This window comes from Mastigoproctus giganteus, chromosome 2 (assembly GCF_048544385.1).
Source record: "Mastigoproctus giganteus isolate SK-2022 chromosome 2, ASM4854438v1, whole genome shotgun sequence".
NCBI lineage: Eukaryota > Metazoa > Arthropoda > Arachnida > Uropygi > Thelyphonidae > Mastigoproctus > Mastigoproctus giganteus.
This window is the reverse complement of record NC_143576.1, coordinates 241,745,487-241,763,326: the sequence shown is the minus strand read 5'-3', so window position 1 is coordinate 241,763,326 and position 17,840 is coordinate 241,745,487. Positions and strand designations below refer to the sequence as shown.

At 38.8% G+C, this 17,840-nt stretch overlaps 1 protein-coding gene across 1 annotated transcript in view; it reads left to right on the top strand.

Moving 5' to 3' along the window:
- Positions 1-17,840, top strand: part of IKKepsilon (I-kappaB kinase epsilon) — a 217,132-nt gene that overhangs the window by 27,417 nt on the left and 171,875 nt on the right. The window lies entirely within an intron of this gene.

Below are 17,840 nucleotides of genomic sequence, written 5' to 3'. Positions count from 1 at the left end.
TGAGCTAGATGATTTTGTAATAACTGAGAGGAAAGTGGAGGAGAAATCGTTGAAGATAAACATAAAAAAGGCACCCTGGGGTGGATGGGATCTACTTATATTAAAGGAGGCAGCAAAGGAAGTAAGCAAACCTTAGCCATAATTATGAGAGCTTCTTTGGACTCAGGGGAGGTACTCATGGACTGGAGATGTGCAAATGTGACCCCAATTCACAAAGGAGGATCAAAGGGCAACACAAGTAATTATAGACCTGCTAGTTTAACTTCTGTTCCAGGAAAATTAATGGACGCACTGGTAAAAGAAGCACTGCAGGATCATCTAGACAAGGCTTTAGTTATAGCTTGGACACAGCATGGTTTTGTTAAGGGAATGTCTTGCCTGACCAATTTGATTGGCTACTATGATGTGGTCACAAAGGAACTGAATGCAGGAAATAACTTTGGTATCATATATTTGGATCTTAGAAAGGCTTTTTATACTGTTGCACATGGATGACTGCTGCACAAATTGGAGCAGTGTGGCATTGGAGGCAAATTGCTGCTATGGATAAAGGGATGGTTGAGTGGGAGAAGACAGAGAGTGGTAATCAATGGTCATTGCTCATTGTGGACTAATATTATTAGTGGAGTCCTTCAGTGTTGGGTCCATTGTTGTTTTCTGTATTTATAAATGATATTGATGATAATGTGTTATCCCAGTGGCTCACATCTGGTGAGTATGGACTTGGCAAACCCAGGGTTCTGAGCTGGATATCACCATTCTTCTCTTTCTTGCTTTCTTGGATTCCCTTCTACTTCTCTCTCTCTCTCTCTCTCTCTCTCTCTCTCTCTCTCTCTCTCTGTCTCTCTCTCTCTCTCTCTCTCTCTCTCTCTCTCTCTCTCTCTCTCTCTCTCTCTCTCTCTCTCTCTCTCTCTCTCTCTCTCAGGGTAATGTGGGAATGTTTTGTTTTCGGCTCGTGCATCATAAGCCTCAGGCTTCCTTCGGCTCGTGCATCATAAGCCTCAGGCTTCCTTGCACCATACGACTAATAATAGTAATATCAAGCTTAATGTCCAAGTTTGCAGGCGATACGAAGGTTGGCAGGGTTCTTAAGGACACTAATGACAGTACGCTGCTGCAACAGGATCTAGAAAAGTTGAGCAGATGGGCTGAGAGGTGGCAAATGAAGTTTAACATTGACAAATGTAAAGTACTACATATGGGAAGCAGTGACCCCAGAGTAATGTATCAACTGTGTGGTTGTTATTGTTATTTGGTTTTTAGGAGCATTAGCAAATGATGCCATATTGCTCCAGGAATGTGCAGTTGTCATTCCCTGACATTTCAGTATTTGGTGGTCACGGGCTCGAACCACTCTGTGGTACTACACTGACAGTGGTAGAGAACAAAAAGGACCTTGGGGTAATTGTGCAGACAGATATGAAGTTTTCTGAGCAGTGCAGACAGTCTGCAAGAGTAGCTCATGGTGTCTTGTCAATGATATACAGGAATTTTTCTAGCAGGGATAAGGAGGTGATTATCCCCTTGTATAAGGCAATGGTCAGGCCACACCTTGAGTACTGTATACAGGTCTGGAGGCCTCATTTTAAGAATGATGTAGAGCTGTTGGAACGAGTACAGAGAAGGGCAGCAAGATTAGTGAATGGAACAAAGGGTTGCTCTTATGAACATGGGCTTAAGTTTTGCAAATTACAGTGTCTGGAGACTAGGCACCTGTGAGGTGATCTGATTGAGGTGTATAAAGCCTTGAATGGTTTGAGCATGCTCAACTCTGATGGGATTCTTCCTCTTGCTCAGAATAATCATCTGAGAGGGCATAAATTCAAATTGAGGAAAGACAGTTGTAGAATAGATGTGCAGAAATTTGCCTTTAGCCAGCTGGTAGTTGGTTGGTGGACGAGACTTCCATCCTTAGTTGTCGAAGTTGATAGTTTAAATAAATTTAAGGCTGGGCTGGACAGGTATTTGGAAAGCACGGAGGGGTGAAATGGGAGGTTTTTTTTTTTTTTTTTTGGCTGATGCTGCATAAGCTTGCTTTCTTGCATCATGTGCCTCTACTAATGCTAAAGTCAATACCAACAACAACATCAGAAAGACAAAGAAGTCATCTTGAGCCAAATGTGAAGGGTAGGTCTGATCTCAGTCCCTTTTTGTGAAAGAAATCTTTGGATAGTTAATGCAAAATGTGCAGTTGCATTCTTGTGCAACAAAAGGCAGTTCTCATTTTCATGAAAATCTGGTTACTGAGATTAATACTCCCTACCAATCACCACATTTGGCTCCAGTTGACTTTTTTCTCTTTCCAAAGTAAAAATGAAGATGGAGACATGATTTTTCAGGTTCAAATACATGTGGAAGAATGTGATCAACCATCTCTAGGAGATTACTTTAGAATTTTGAGAATGCACTTTCAGTGATTAAAGGGAAGTGTAAAAAATGCATAGGATCTCATGGAGGACTATACTGAATGATTCTTATAGCAAAATTTTAATATATCCTTTTTTTTTTTTTTTTTTTTTGGTCATTACTTTCTACTGTACTATGTATGATCATGGGATCCCCAGTTTGGCAAATCTTGACTGATCTTACCTATGGTCATCATCATCATCATCAGCCATTTTCAATCCACTGCAGGATGAAGGCCTCTCCAGCAACTTTCCGGTTCCTTCTGTTTTGAGCACTGGCCATCCATTTACTACTCAAAAACTCATGAATTTCATCTATCCATCTCCGCCTTTGTCTTCCAGGTTTTCTTCTAGCTCCTCTTGGGTACCATTCTGTTATTTTCTTAGTCCATCTGTCATCATGTCTTCGAGCTATGTGTCCTGCCCAAGACCATTTTAGTTCTTTAGTTTTGATAAGAATGTCCTTTACTTGAGTTTGCTGCCTAATCCATGTGTTTCTCTTCTTATCTAACAGTCTTATTCCCAATATAATTCGTTCCATTCTTCGCTGTGTAGTTCTTAGCTTCTCTTCCATTCTTTTGGTGAGTGCCCAAGTTTCACTTCCATAAGTCATGGTGGGGAGTATACATTGATTCATTATTTTACGTTTCAGACAAACTGGGATATTGCTCTTCAGTATGTGACTATATTTCCTGAATGCTATCCATCCAAAATTTATTCTTCTCTTGACTTCCAGCCATTTATCATTATTACAGCTGATAACTTGTCCCAGATAAGTATATGACTCCACCTTTTCAATTACTGCTCCTTCAATCATTATTTCCCTTTCCGTGGCATACTTGTTCATCATTACTTTTGTTTTAGCCATATTCATCTTTAGTCCAAAATCCTTACTAACTGTGCATAACTGATTAAGATTTTCCTCTAATTCTCTGGGATCGTGGCTTATGACCACAATGTCATCTGCAAATCGTAAATGGTTTAGGTACTCTCCGTTCACATTGACTCCTTTCTGCGACCAGTCTAATCTTCTGAAAGCTTCCTCAAGGGCAGCAGTAAACAGCTTCGGAGATATTGTGTCTCCTTGTCGAACTCCTTTCTCGATTTTAAATTTGCTGCTGTCTTTGTCTAGTCTAATAAAGGATGTAGCACTCTCATATATTTTCTTCAAAATCATAATATATGGAGTATCTATGCCTTGTCTTTCCAGTGCCCGAAACATTGCCTTATGCTGTATGGAGTCAAATGCCTTTTCATAATCCACAAATGCCAGGCATAATGGTGTTTTATATTCATTTGCTTTCTCCATTAGCTGTGATATTACGTGAAGGTGGTCCATAGTTGAGAATCCTGTCCTAAAGCCAGCTTGCTCTTTCGGTTGATTCTCATCAAGTATTCTTTCTAATCTGTTAGTAATGATCCTTGTGAACAACTTGTATATGGGATAACAAGCTAATTGGTCTATAATTTCCAATTTCTGATTTATCTCCTTTCTTATGCAGCAAAACTATGATTGCATTATTCCACTGCTTAGGCATTGCACCTTTTTTAATGCTCTTTGTGAAGAGCCTTGCCAGTTTTTGTGTTATGTTTCTTCCTCCCAATTTTAACAACTCTACAGTAACTTCATCTTCCCCCGGGGCTTTCCGATTCTTCATTTTCTTCAATGCATGTTCTACCTCATCAGGAAGAATATTGGGTATGTCGTATGTGTTGCTACTTTGCAATCCATCTTCCCCACTGCTGGTATCATTCCCTCGCTCCTTGTATAATTCTCTATAGTAGTCTTCTGCTATTTGAATTATGCCTTCTCTGCTGTTTATAAGTACACCATCGCTATTCTTCAGTTTCAGTATCATTTGTCTTTCTGTATTACTGCTCATGGCTGCTGATTTAAATCCTTTGTTTTCCCTTAATGCTTGTTCTACTTTTCTTGTGTTAAATCTTCTTATGTCCTCTCTGAGTCTCTTTCTAATGGCTTTGCATAACTCAGTATACTCAATTTTCTCCCTGTCAGTGTTTTTCTTGCTCTTCATTTGTCGTCTTTGGTTCATCATGACAAGTGTTTCTTGACTAATTTTTTCTTCTTTGGATTTCTGTTTCCCTATAGGTTTCTTGGGCTTTATCACTTTCAGAAAGTTGTAATATTCCTCTTCGATATCTTGGTCCTGAGCAGTCTGCAGAAGCTCAAACTTGTTCTTAAGTTCCAGTACATACTGCTTTTTCTCCTCCTCTGTTATTTCAAAGACCTTTGTATTATTTACTCGAGTCAGTTTTTTCCTTTCCTTTCCTACATCTATATCAAGTGTACATCTTACCATTCTGTGATCACTTCCAACGTTTACCTTATTCAGGACGGTAACATCATTCACAATATATCTTCTATTAGTGAGGATGAAGTCGATTTCATTAGTTGTTAATCCATTTGGACTCTTCCATATCCACTTTCTGTTCACCCTTTTCTTGAAAAAAGTGTTCATTACTGACATTCCTTGAGATTCTGCAAATTCCACAAGTCTTTCACCTCTTTTATTTCTTTCACCAATTCCAAAATTTCCTATAGTTCCTCTTTCTGCGCTGTTTTGCCTTTTTCCAACCTTAGCATTGAAGTCCCCCATAATAATAGTGTAGTGGGTTTTCTGCTCATCTAGAAGACTCTCAATTTCTGTGTACATTTCTTCAACCTCTTCATCATCATGGCTCGATGTTGGTGCATAAATCATTATAATCTTTAGCTTGTACCTCTTAGAAATCTTGAGTATTAGTCTTGACACCCTTGGTGATGTACTTTTGAATTCCAAAATGTTGTTTTTAAAATCTTTATGGACCAGAAACCCAACTCCACCTTCACTCCTTTCACTGTTTCCATTGGTGTACAGCAGATTTCCACTTGATAAACTTATAAGTGATTCATTTCTTCTTCTTGTTTCAGCCAAACTGATGATATTCCAATTCACATTTTCTAATTCCTTTTCCAGCTCTAATATCCTGTCTTCACCGATGAGTGATTGTACGTTATAACAGGCCAAGTTCAATTTCCGTGCATGGCAGCCTGGTCGTACCCAGAGATTCTTAGCACCCTCTGCTTCCACTCTGATCCTCTCGCTGCCGTAAGAGGGAGAGTGAAAGCTGCTGGGGACTGAGGGCCATTTGTATTGTTGTGCTCTCATTGCTGGAGGGTTTGGTCTTTTCCTCTTCACGCTGACCAGGCGTCTTGAAGAGAACCACTCTACACGTTCGTTGCCACCTAAGTGACGTAACAGGGCTTACCATCGAGAAGGTGTGCATGAGTGGATTTTAGGGAGGCAGGCCAACCGGACTTCTCCTAAATCTTCTGTAATAGAGAGATATTGGATCCATCAGTGTTTTAGGCTGAGTGTCTGATAACACACAGGATACCTGTTCCCCTCTAAGCCCCTTACCTATGGTAACATTCTGCAATACTTTTAACCTTCTTCTCTCAAATACTTGCATTGACTTCACTTTGTATTCTAAGGAAAGAAATTCCCCTATTATTATTTCCATATTCAGTTTCTCTTTATGCAGTTAGTCCCCGACTTACATAAGCCAGAGTTATGTAACTTCCAACTTATTTAAATTTTTTTGCTAAAATGGAAACGATACTTTCCATATAACATACACGTATAAGTTATAAATCCAGTTTAATGTAAGAATACAAATATATACTAACAGTAGCTTTCGAGATGCGTGTCTCTTCATCAACTGACATTTAAAATACAAAATACAACGGATAAGTGCAATGAGCTGAGTGAGGCACGTTAATCATGCGTCATTGTTGTTGCACGGACGTGTGCTGCTTTCTACTCCACTGATCATCTAGCGTTAAAACGGTTGCCTCTAGGATGGGGTGTAGACGTATGCCTTTTTGGCGATTTATTGCCTTTGGATTGTTTACTATGTTGAGTGACTCTAGCCATAGGCAGTGGCGAAAGTGTCGTGAGTGGTCTACTATTTCAAAGTCACGTTTGGGGTCAAGATCGTGGTTGGTGACCCAAAAATGTTCCACGACCGCGGACTGGTCAGTTTCTGCAAGCCGGATTGCTCTGTCGTGTTCCGTAAAGCGATCTTGGAGACGCCTTGATGTTTCTCCTATGTAGCAACTGTTACAGTCTCTACAGGTGATGCGATATACTACATTGCTGCGTAAGACAGGTGTGACAGGGGTCTTCACACTGGAAACAAGTGAACGTAGGTTCCTGCAGGGTATCTGCACACATTTGTTGTAATTTCTAAGGACCTTCGAGATCCTTCCTGACACGCCTGGATAATAGGGAATGTAGGCGGACGATATACCGACTTGGTTCGGTGGTCTTGGGTTGGATGTGAGTTCTTCTGCCTGTAATAGGCATCTGTTTAGCACATGGGATGGATAACCACATTTGGTTAAGTCTGCCTTCACACGGGCGATCTCGTTACGCCTAATTGTATCAGTGCTGGAATGGCTCCAAGCCCTGGAGAATAGGGTGCGGGCAGTGCTATTGAGATGGCTTGGTGCGTGGCCGGATCTTACGCAGCAGTGTAGTATATTGCATCACCTGTAGAGACTGTAACAGTTGCTACATAGGAGAAACGTCAAGGCGTCTCCAAGATCGCCTTACGGAACACGACAGGGCAATCCGGCTTGCCGAAACTGACCAGTCCGCGGTCATGGAACATTTTTGGGCCACCAACCACGATCTTGACCTCAAACGTGACTTTGAAATAGTAGACCACTCACGACACTTTCGCCACCGCCTATGGCTAGAGTCACTCAACATAGTAAACAATCCAAAGGCAATAAATCGCCAAAAAGGCATACGTCTACACCCCATCCTAGAGGCAACCGTTTTAACGCTAGATGATCAGTGGAGTAGAAAGCAGCGCACTTCCGTGCAACAACAATGACGCATGATTAACGTGCCTCACTCAGCTCATTGCACTTATCCGTTGTATTTTGTATTTTAAATGTCAGTTGTTGAAGAGACACGTGTCTCGAAAGCTACTGTTAGTATATATTTGTATTCTTACATTAAACTGGATTTATAACTTATATGTGTATGTTATTAAAAAAAACCATGGACCCCAGTACACCAGGCCCATTTGTTACTTTCTATATAATTTTTAAGAGTGAAGTCAAATGAAGGAACAATAAGTATAAATTTTTATTTTATTCCCATATGAACTATGTTGGATAATATCCTGAAGCATAACTAGAATCTAGGTAAATAACTAGGGTTAACATTTCATTTTCTGCTTTAAAAATTCTGAAGAAATATTCGACAACATGTGTTTGAGACAGGTGAACTATGTCAAAGCACTTCAGAGAAATCCCACAATGTTCAAGCCACATGGACTGTGTCCCATCAGCTATTTCTTTGGAGAATTACACTCTAGCCCTTCGTCTCTACATCCTTTCCTTCCTTTCTTTCTGGATTGTAGAATCAGTTCAGTTTTGTTTTAAGAGCAAAGTGGGAGCTTTTTTTGCATTTTGTATGTAATAGTTGTTACACATCAGGTTATTGTGGTGAAGTTGAAATTCACGTTGTCCAACCATTTTCAAGAACTTTGCATTAAACTATCATCATGTAGTGGGTGCTTCATTTGCATGTCATAAGGTGTGACAGCATCTCTTGTAACTTAACCCTGTGAAGTTCTTTAAAGAAAATTTCATTTTGACCGTTATCATGGTGCCACCTAAGAGAATAAGTGAAAGCAGTACGGCTTCACTTCTGTCCCCAGATAAGTTTTTAATTGTTATGGTGTATAACTATTTTTCTTCATTCTTCTGAGGAAATTATGTAGATTTTGTAATTTTGGCATATCAGGGATATAGCAATATTTTATTAGTCATTCCCAAGTTATGTAAAACTCGACTTATGTAAGAAGTCCTGGAACATATATCTTACGTATGTCGGGGACAGACTGTGTATATTGATGCAGTTAATGATATCTTGTTTCTTTCTTTCTTCTGGAATTTGTCCTTCAGAAAACAACACCTGGATAATGTGATATAACCACTGCAAATACTATTTTCCTACCATATTTTTTCTGGGCAAATTTCATCTACCCTTGCCTCCTTTCCACACTGAGTATTTTCCATGCCCTTTTCTACCTCAGCAGTAAAAATAGCATCCAAAATTTGTTACATTTCAATTTCTCTCTTTTAATGATGTCTCCAGCTCCTTCATTTAACGGTGCCTCTGTAGCCAGGTGGGCAGGAGCAGCAGTGCGTAGCACACGCTTCTTGATTAGACCGGGGTTCGAGCCCGTGCCCACCAAATACGGAGGATGCGGAAAGGTCACGGAATGGCCACCGCATATCCTCTCCAGAGCAATATGGCCTTAGCTGCTAATGCTCCTAAAAACCAAATAACAATAACAATCCTTCATTTAACAATTTGCCAAAGTATTTACTTAGTATTTCTAAAATATCCTTGTCTTATGCTTTGAATTTTCTTTTGTCATTTTTGATTGCCTTAGTTGTGCCCCCACTTCCCAGTTTTAACATTATTAACCAGATTTTAAAACATTTTCTCTCTTTCCTGAAACTTGTTTTCCATGTCTGTCCCAAAATTTTTCTAGTATTTTTCTTTAGCCACTTTTGCATACACACTCCTTATTCCTCTTAGATTTCTTCATATTCCAATAAAAATTTCATGTAATATTACAGATGTTGGACACATCTGTAATATTATATGAAAATAGCAATGTGTCTGATTAAAATTTACTCTTCTTAGCCTCCTACTTCTACATTGTTAAATCTGCAATCACACCTAACCACATATATATTGTTGAATTAATTTTTTTAGGCAGATTGTACATAATCAAGAAAATATTTGTATAACTATATTAGGAAAAAACAGTTTTGTTATAATGATTATTAGAAGTATACATTTTGTATGGATTCACAAATTTGATTTAATTTTGAATTGTGTTTATTCATTCATCAAATTACTTTTATATGAGTTTGTAGAAACTGCCTTATAAATAAGTTTTATATAAAATTCATCATTACACTCTAAAATTAATTCTCTGTCATTGTTAAATTATAGACTTGAAAAAGTACTCCTTGCTCCATTTCACTTTTGTAAGTTTTTCCATTATTGAATCTCAAAAAAAAAAAAAAAAAAAAAAATGTCAGCCACATAGTGATTTTTGTGTTAGACAAGAAACACAAATGGATCCTTGTTGTAATTAGCATAATTGCATTATGAGGAGGTTTACATATCCTTTTATGTTGCTTCAATTTTTTTCTATTCTGTGTTGGTTAATCTCATGCCAGTTGGTATGTAAAGATTTTCCTCCCTCCTTGCAAAAAAAAGTAAACCAGTGAAAAGGTGATCATTATACATGGATGGTTTCAGACAGCTACACATACACGTAAGATTATTTTGATGGCTAACCTGTGATTGGTATCAGGCATTGGCTTTAATACCTCAATGCCGACTTGAATAAGTTTTCTGGCAATAAAACCTACAGGAAAGAAGTCTTAGCTGCTTGCTAGATTCCCAGAAGCCAGTAAGAACAAGTTTGTGCTTCCCTCCACACTATATGTCAAGCTGTCCTGTGCGATGACAAAATTCGCTTGCTACGTGTGGGGGCAAAGTCTCATCATCAGCCATTTTCAATCCATTGCAGGATGAAGGCCTCTCCAGCAACTTTCCAGTTCCTTCTGTTTTGTGCAATGGCCATCCATTTACTACCCACAAACTCATGAATTTCATCTGTCCATCTCTGTCGTTGTCTTCCAGGTTTTCTTCTAGCTCGTCTTGGGTACCCTTTCTTAGTCCATCTGTCATTATGTCTTAGAGCTGTGTGTACTGCCCAAGGCCATTTTAGTTCTTTAGTTTTGATAAGAATGTCCTGTACTTGAGTTTGCTGCCTAATCCATGTGTTTCTCTTCTTATCTAAGAGTCTGATTCCCAATATAATTCGTTCCATCCTTCACTGTGTAGGTCCCATTCTTTTGGTGAGTGCCCAAGTTTCACTTCCATAAGTCATAGTGGGAGTATACATTGGTTCATTATTTTACGTTTCAGACAAGTTGGGATATTGCTCCTCAGTATGTGACTATCTTTCCTGAATGCTATCCATCCAAAATTTATTCTTTTGGATGGATAGCATTCCAAAACCATTTATCATTATTACAGCTAATGACTTGTCCCAGATAAGTATGACTCCACCTTCTCAATTACTGCTCCTTCAATCATTATATCCTTTTCTGTGGCATACTTGTTCATCATTACTTTTGTTTTAGCCATATTCATCTTTAGTCCAAAATCCTTATTAACTCTGCATAACTGATTAAGATTTTCCTCTAATTCTTTTGGATTATGGCTTGTGACCACAATATCATCTGCAAGTTGTAAATGGTTTAGGTACTCTCCATTCATATTGACTCCTTTCTGCGACCAGTCTAATCTTCTGAAAGCTTCCTCAAGGGCAGCAGTAAACAACTTCGGAGATAGTTACTGCTAACTCTAGCAGTAAGCTACAGAATCTTGAAATAACTGGGAGTAAAGTGGAGGAGAAACTGTTGAAGATAAACACAAGAAAGGCACCCGGGGTGGATGGGATCTATCCAGTTATATTAAAGGAGGCAGCAAAGGAAGTAAGCAAACCCTTAGCCATAATTATGAGAGCTTCCTTGGACTCAGGGGAGGTACCCATAGACTGGAAATGTGCAAATGTGACCCCAATTCACAAAGGAGGATCAAAGGCTGACACAAGTAATTATAGACCTGTGAGCTTAACTTCTGTTCCAGGAAAATTAATGGAGGCACTGGTTAAAGAAGCACTGCAGGATCATTTAGACAAGACTTCAGTTATAGCTCAGACACAGCATGGTTTTGTTAAGGGGAAGTCTTGCCTGACCAACTTGATTGGATACTATGATGCAGTCACAAAAGAACTGGATGCAGGGAATAACTTTGATATTATATACTTGGATCTTAGAAAGGCTTTTGATACTGTTGCACATGGAAGACTGCTACACAAATTGGAGCAGTGTGACATTGGAGGCAAATTGCTGCTATGGATAAAGGGGTGGTTGAGGGGGAGAAGACAGAGAGTGGTAATCAATGGACACTGCTCATCATGGACTGATGTTATTAGTGGAGTCCCTCAGGGCTCAGTGTTGGGTCCATTATTGTTTTCTGTATTTATAAATGATATTGATGATGGTATATCGGGCTTAATGTCCAAGTTTGCAGACGATACAAAGGTTGGCAGGGTTGTCAAGGACACTACTGACACTATGCTGCTGCAACAGGATCTGGAAAGGTTGAGCAGATGGGCTGAGAGGTGGCAAATGAAGTTTAACATTGGCAAATGTAAAGTACTACACATGGGAAACAGCAACCCCAGAGCAACGTATCAACTCTGTGGTACTACACTGACAGTGGTAGAGAATGAAAGGGACTTGGGGGTGGTTGTGCAGGCAGATATGAAGTTCTCTGAGCAGTGCAGACGGGATGCAAGAGTAGCTCATGGAGTATTGTCAATGATATACAGGAATTTTTCCAGCAGGGATAAGGAGGTGATTATTCCATTGTATAAGGCGATGGTCAGGCCACACCTAGAGTACTGTATACAGGTCTGGAGGCCTCATTTCAAGAAGGATGTAGAGCTGCTGGAACGAGTACAGAGAAGGGCAACAAGATTAGTGAATGGAACAAAGGGGTGCTTTTACGAAGAAAGGCTTAAGTTTTGCAAATTACAGTGTCTGGAGACTAGGCACGAGCGAGGTGATCTGATAGAGGTGTATAAAGCCTTGAATGGTTTAAGCATGCTCAATGCTGATGGGATTCTTCCTCTAGCTCAGAAAAATCACCTGAGAGGGCATAAATTCAAATTGAGGAAAGACAGATGTAGGATAGACATGCGGAAATTTGCCTTTAGCCAGCGGGTGGTTGGTTGGTGGAACAGACTTCCATCCCTTGTGGTGGAGGTTGATAGCCTAAATAAGTTTAAGGCTCAGCTGGACAGGTATTTTGAACGAACAGAGGGGTGAAGTGGAAGTGGGTTTTTTTTTTTTTTTTTTTTTTTGGCTGATGCTGCATAAGCTTGCTTTCTTGCATAAAATGCCTCTACTAATGTTAATGCTAATGCTAGTGTCTCCTTGTTGAACTACTTTCTCAATTTTTAATTTGCTACTGTCTTTGTCTAGTTTAATAAAGGAGGTAGCATTCTCATATATTTTCTTCAAAATCATAATATATGGGGTATCTATGCCTTGTCTTTCCAGTGCCCGAAACATTGCCTTGTGCTGTATGGAGTCAAATGCCTTTTCATAATCCACAAATGCCAGACATAATGGCATTTTATATTCATTTGCTTTCTCCATTAGCTGTGATATTACATGAAGGTGATCCATAGTTGAAAATCCTATCTTAAAGCCAGCTTGCTCTTTTGGTTGATTCTCATCAAGTATTCTTTATAATCTGTTAGTAATGACCCTTGTGAACAACTTGTAGATGTGCGATAACAATCTAATTGGTCTATAATTTCCAATTTCTGATTTATCTCCTTTCTTATGCAGCAAAACTATGATTGCATTATTTCACTCCTTAGGTGTCACACCTTTTCTAATGCATTTTGTGGAGTCTTGCCAGTTATTATGTTATGTCTCTTCCTCCCAATTTTAACACTTCTACAGTAACTTAATCTTCCCGCGGGGCTTTCTGATTCTTCATTTTCTTCAACATGCATTGAAGAAAATGAAAGAAATTGCTACCTCATCAGGAAGGATATTGGGTATGTCCTATGTGTTACTAATTCGCGATCCATCTTCCCCACTGCTGGCATCATTCCCGTGCTCCTTATATAATTCTCTATAGTCTTCTGCTATTTGAATTATGCCTTCTCTGCTATTTATAAGTACACCATTGCTATTCTTCAGTTTCAATGTCATTTGTCTTTCTGTATTATTGCCCATGGCTGCTGATTTAAATCCTTTGTTTTCCCTTAATGCTTGTTCTACTTTTCTTGGGTTAAATCTTCTTATGTCCTCTCTGAGTCTCTTTCTAATGGAAGTCTCACCATATCTACACATCTTTCAAAAAGAGCACATCGATGCATCTTCACAGAGAACGTATGAATGCCATTTGTGTATTATATTATATATATTGTAAGTATAACCTTACGTTATATAGCCATGTAAATGCAGTTTATACTGCATTATGTGAGGAATCACGATAGCTTGTTAGATATATATATTTTTTTCTTACTTTCTGTATCGTTGTGTATGTAGTTAATTATTTAATTCTGATGTGAGCCTTTGGTCATGACAGGAGAGTTGCAACTTTATTTATTTAGCTATATTCATCTAGTTGCAATGAAGATTTTCTCACTCTCTAAACCATTAAAAACTTTTTTTTTTTTTTTTTTTCCTTTTTTTCTCGTGAAAAAATGTCTTTTTTCACCAGAAAAAAAAAAAAATTTAAATTCACTTTTTCTCCTTGACTTTATTAAAATGATTTCCCTTGAGATTTTTCAAAAATTTCATTATTTTATATTAAAAGCTGTATTTTTGATAGGAAATAAATTACAATTACATTTGAACTACAGGTATTTCCAGAGATAGACAACACTTGGCATATAATCATTATGTTATTAATGGTTCTAGATTCACTTTTTACAGTATGATAGTTCGTGACACCCCATCACGTGTTCTAATCATTATAATATAAATGGTTGTAAGCTGTTAAGTAGCACTGTATTACATTAGATTCTACATATAAAATTAATGATTTGTATTTCAAGAAAAAGAAACACTTGAAGTCAAGTGCTTCTTTGTGTTTTTATAATTTGTTGTATGCAAATGAAATATTTCGATTGTGGGAACTAAATTGCCACACTGCGTTAATAAACTGACAGTTTCTTTCTGGTTTATTAACACAGTGATGAAAAATTTCCCAAAAGTATTTCTTCTGTGCGCAAGAATATATACAATCTGTATTTTGGCTGAAAATTTGGATAAAAGATAGGAAAAACCAAAGCCTGGATCCTGCATATTTGTTATGCACATTGAGCAGGAACACTTTGAGGATGATTGAATGGAAAAATTAAATACAGTCAAACTTCGTTATAATGAGCATCAAGGGACCGACAAAATTTTCTCATTATAACCATTACTCACTATATCAATAATGAATTAAACCTACTTCCTGTTTTTTTTTTAATTCTCAATAACTTGATAAAAAGATAGATTCAAAAAACAAATGAAATATTAGAGAGAAAAAAAAAATATTAGTTTATACTTACATAGGGTTGTTAATGATAGTACAGTGAGGCCTCGTACTACGAACTTAATTCGTTCCACGAACCAGTTCGTGGTACAAAACGCGATTTCCCATAATATCCTATGGGAAATAAATTAATTGGTACTGGACCCTTCACAAAAAAAAGGCCACCATTTACATACACTATTTATTCTTCTTCATGGTTACAGGTTCTTCATGTTCAGAAGCTTCAGGTTCTTCAAGTTCTTCTGCCTGTTTCTGCTTTTTAACATTGAAGAATATATCCAGCGTTGATTGCTTTTCTCTCTTTTTAAGGAGACTCCTGAAGTAGTGAAGTGCTATGTCATTGTAGAGGTCTCCCACTCTGTTCACTTCAGCTGTGTTGGAGTGCCACTCCAACAGTCTGTTGTGAAGCTTCTTCCAGTTCTGAAGAATCTCCTTGATAGTAGCTGAAGGCATTGGACCTTTGGTGATGTTTTCCTCTTTCTCCTCCTCTGAGGAAACATTTTTTTTACATTTCCCCAACCTGATGTTTATGCAGCTCCTTCAGTTCTTCCATGGTCAGCTGCACTTCATGCTCCTCTGTTAACTCCTCCACATCATCTTCTTCCACTTCCAAGTCCAGGTCCTTAGCTGCTGCCACAATGTCCTTCATGACTTCGGCTCCATTATCAGGTTCTTCTCCTTGAACACAGGCTGGCCACAGGTTTTTCCAGGCAGAGTTCAGGTTACTGACTGACACTTCACGCCAAGCTTTTTCTATGAGTCTAATGGCATGTACAATGTTAAATTCTTCCTTCCAAAATTTCCTCAATGTCATGAACCCGGAAGCATATCAAACTTCAAAGCACCTGGTGAAAAATGCTTTGGTGTAGAGCTTCTTGAAGTGTGCTATGACATTCTGGTCCATTGGCTGAATTAGAGATGTAGTGTTGGGAGGTAAGAAAACAATCTTCAGGAAGCTGAACTCCAATTTCAGGGCATCTTCTAAATCAAGTGGGTGGCCAGGTGCATTATCCAGACAGCCTTCAGTGGCAAGTTCTTTTCCTCCAGGTATTTCTTCACTGTAGGTGCAAAGACTTCAAGCATCCAGTCCTTGAAAAGAAGCTTAGTAACCCAAGCTTTTGGGTTAGATTTTCAGTAGACTCAAAGTTTACCTTTGACAATTGAGTGCTTCTTAAATGCTCTTGGTGTTTCAGAATGATACACCAAGAGAGGCTTGATCTTCAGGTCTTCACTACATTGGCAGCAAAGAGGAGGGCCAGCCTGTCCTTCATAGGCTTGTGGCCTGACAGAGCTTGTTCTTCCTTTGTGATGTAGGTTTTACTCGTCATTTTTTTCCCAGCAAAGCTCAGTTTCATCACAGTTGAAGACCTGTTGTGGTAGATATCCTTCATCTTTCATGAGCTTCTGAAATTTCTTGGCAAATTTACTGCCAAGAAAATGCTGCCTCCCCATGCCTTATGACACTCTGAATGCCAGCCCTCCCCTTAAACTTCTCAAACCATCCCCTGCTTGCCTTAAATTCAGATTCTTCAGAGCTTGGCCCTGGAGTTTTTTCCTTCAGGTCAGCATAGATGTGTTTGGCTTTCAGACAGATGACTTCTTTGCTGATGGTATCTCCTGCCATTTGCCTTTGGTGGATCCACAGCAGCATCAAGTTCTCCATTTCTTCAATGATGGGGTTTGTTACGGTACTTAATCTGGTCGCTCCCTTTCCAGCCTCAACATTCTTTATGGTCTCCTTGTTCTTCAAGATGGTTCCAATGGTGGATTATTATTATTATTATTAATACTAGCCACGTAGTGCAAGGAAGCCTGAGGCTTATGCTGCACCAGCCAAAAAAAAATTCCGAGTTACCATGATGTGCCAAGCCCATACTCACCAGATGTGAGCCCCTGGGTGTTTGTTGACTCCATATTCAATTGCCAGATCAACTACCCTAGCTCCTTTTTCATGCTTGGCAATGATGTCTTTCTTGGTTTTAATAGTGATTTTCTTGAGTGTTTTCTACACTGACACTTTTCTTAGGACCCATTTTTTGAATCTTTTTTAAACTCTTTTCAAAAGAAACTTTCAAAAAACAAATTTGGAACTTTCCTGAAACAAAAGAAAGACATGGTGAATAAAACAGAATGTGTGTTGTGTTTGTATTAAACACTTCCCTGATTATCCCGAGTTAACTCGGGTTAGCATTTTAGTGTCATAAATTATTATCCCGAGATATCTCGTGGTCATGTATGAATTTGTGTTGTTCCAATACTTACCCGAGTGAAGCCGTCGGCACGTGGTAAAGTAGTGCATTCATCGCAATATGGCTCTTGTTGGCCATTCGCCGGTGGGCACATTTCTTGGAATATTTTTATCTGAGACAAGCGTCAGATGATGCCTGCTGATACCTTGCATATTGTTGTCACCTGGTGTTCTTTCCTGAGCACTGTGCTGCCCGAGGTTGTCTGTTTCATTTTCAAGAATTAATTATGGATAAAAAATTATGGATAATTAATAATGAAGAATTAATTATGGATAATGACTGAAGAATATTGCAGTTCTGATTGGGATAATAATTCTAGGAATATACAACATTGAATATATCATTAAATACTTCAATTTGTTCCATAATCAAGCACCGTATTACACGGCATAAAAGCAATAAAAATCGTTATTTAAAAAATTAGTATTTTTTTGACACGAAAATAGGGGAAAATAGTAAAGGAAGAGGTTAAAACCCATACCCACGAACCCGGGTTCGTGGTACGAAAAGTTCCTCGTATGGGGCGTTTGCCCTATGAGGTCCCACTGTAATGGTAGTGTGCTACTGCAACAGAATCTAGAAAAGTTGGGCAGATGGGCTGAGAAGTGGCGACTGAAGTTTTAACATTGACAAATGCAAAGTACTGCATGTGGGTAGAAGTAACCCCAGAGTAATGTACCGACTGTGCGGTACTCCACTTAGGTTGGTAGAAAATGAAAAAGACCTGGGAGTAATTGTGCAGTCAGATATGAAGTTTTCTGACAGTGCAGACAGGCTGCCAGAGCAGATCATGGGGTATTGTCATTGATATACAGGAATTTTGCTAGTAGGGAAAAGGTGGTGTTATCCCTTTGTATAAGGCAATGGTCAGGCCACACCTTGAGTGCTGTGTACAGGTCTGGAGGCTTCATTTTAGGAAGGATGTAGAGTTTCTTGAG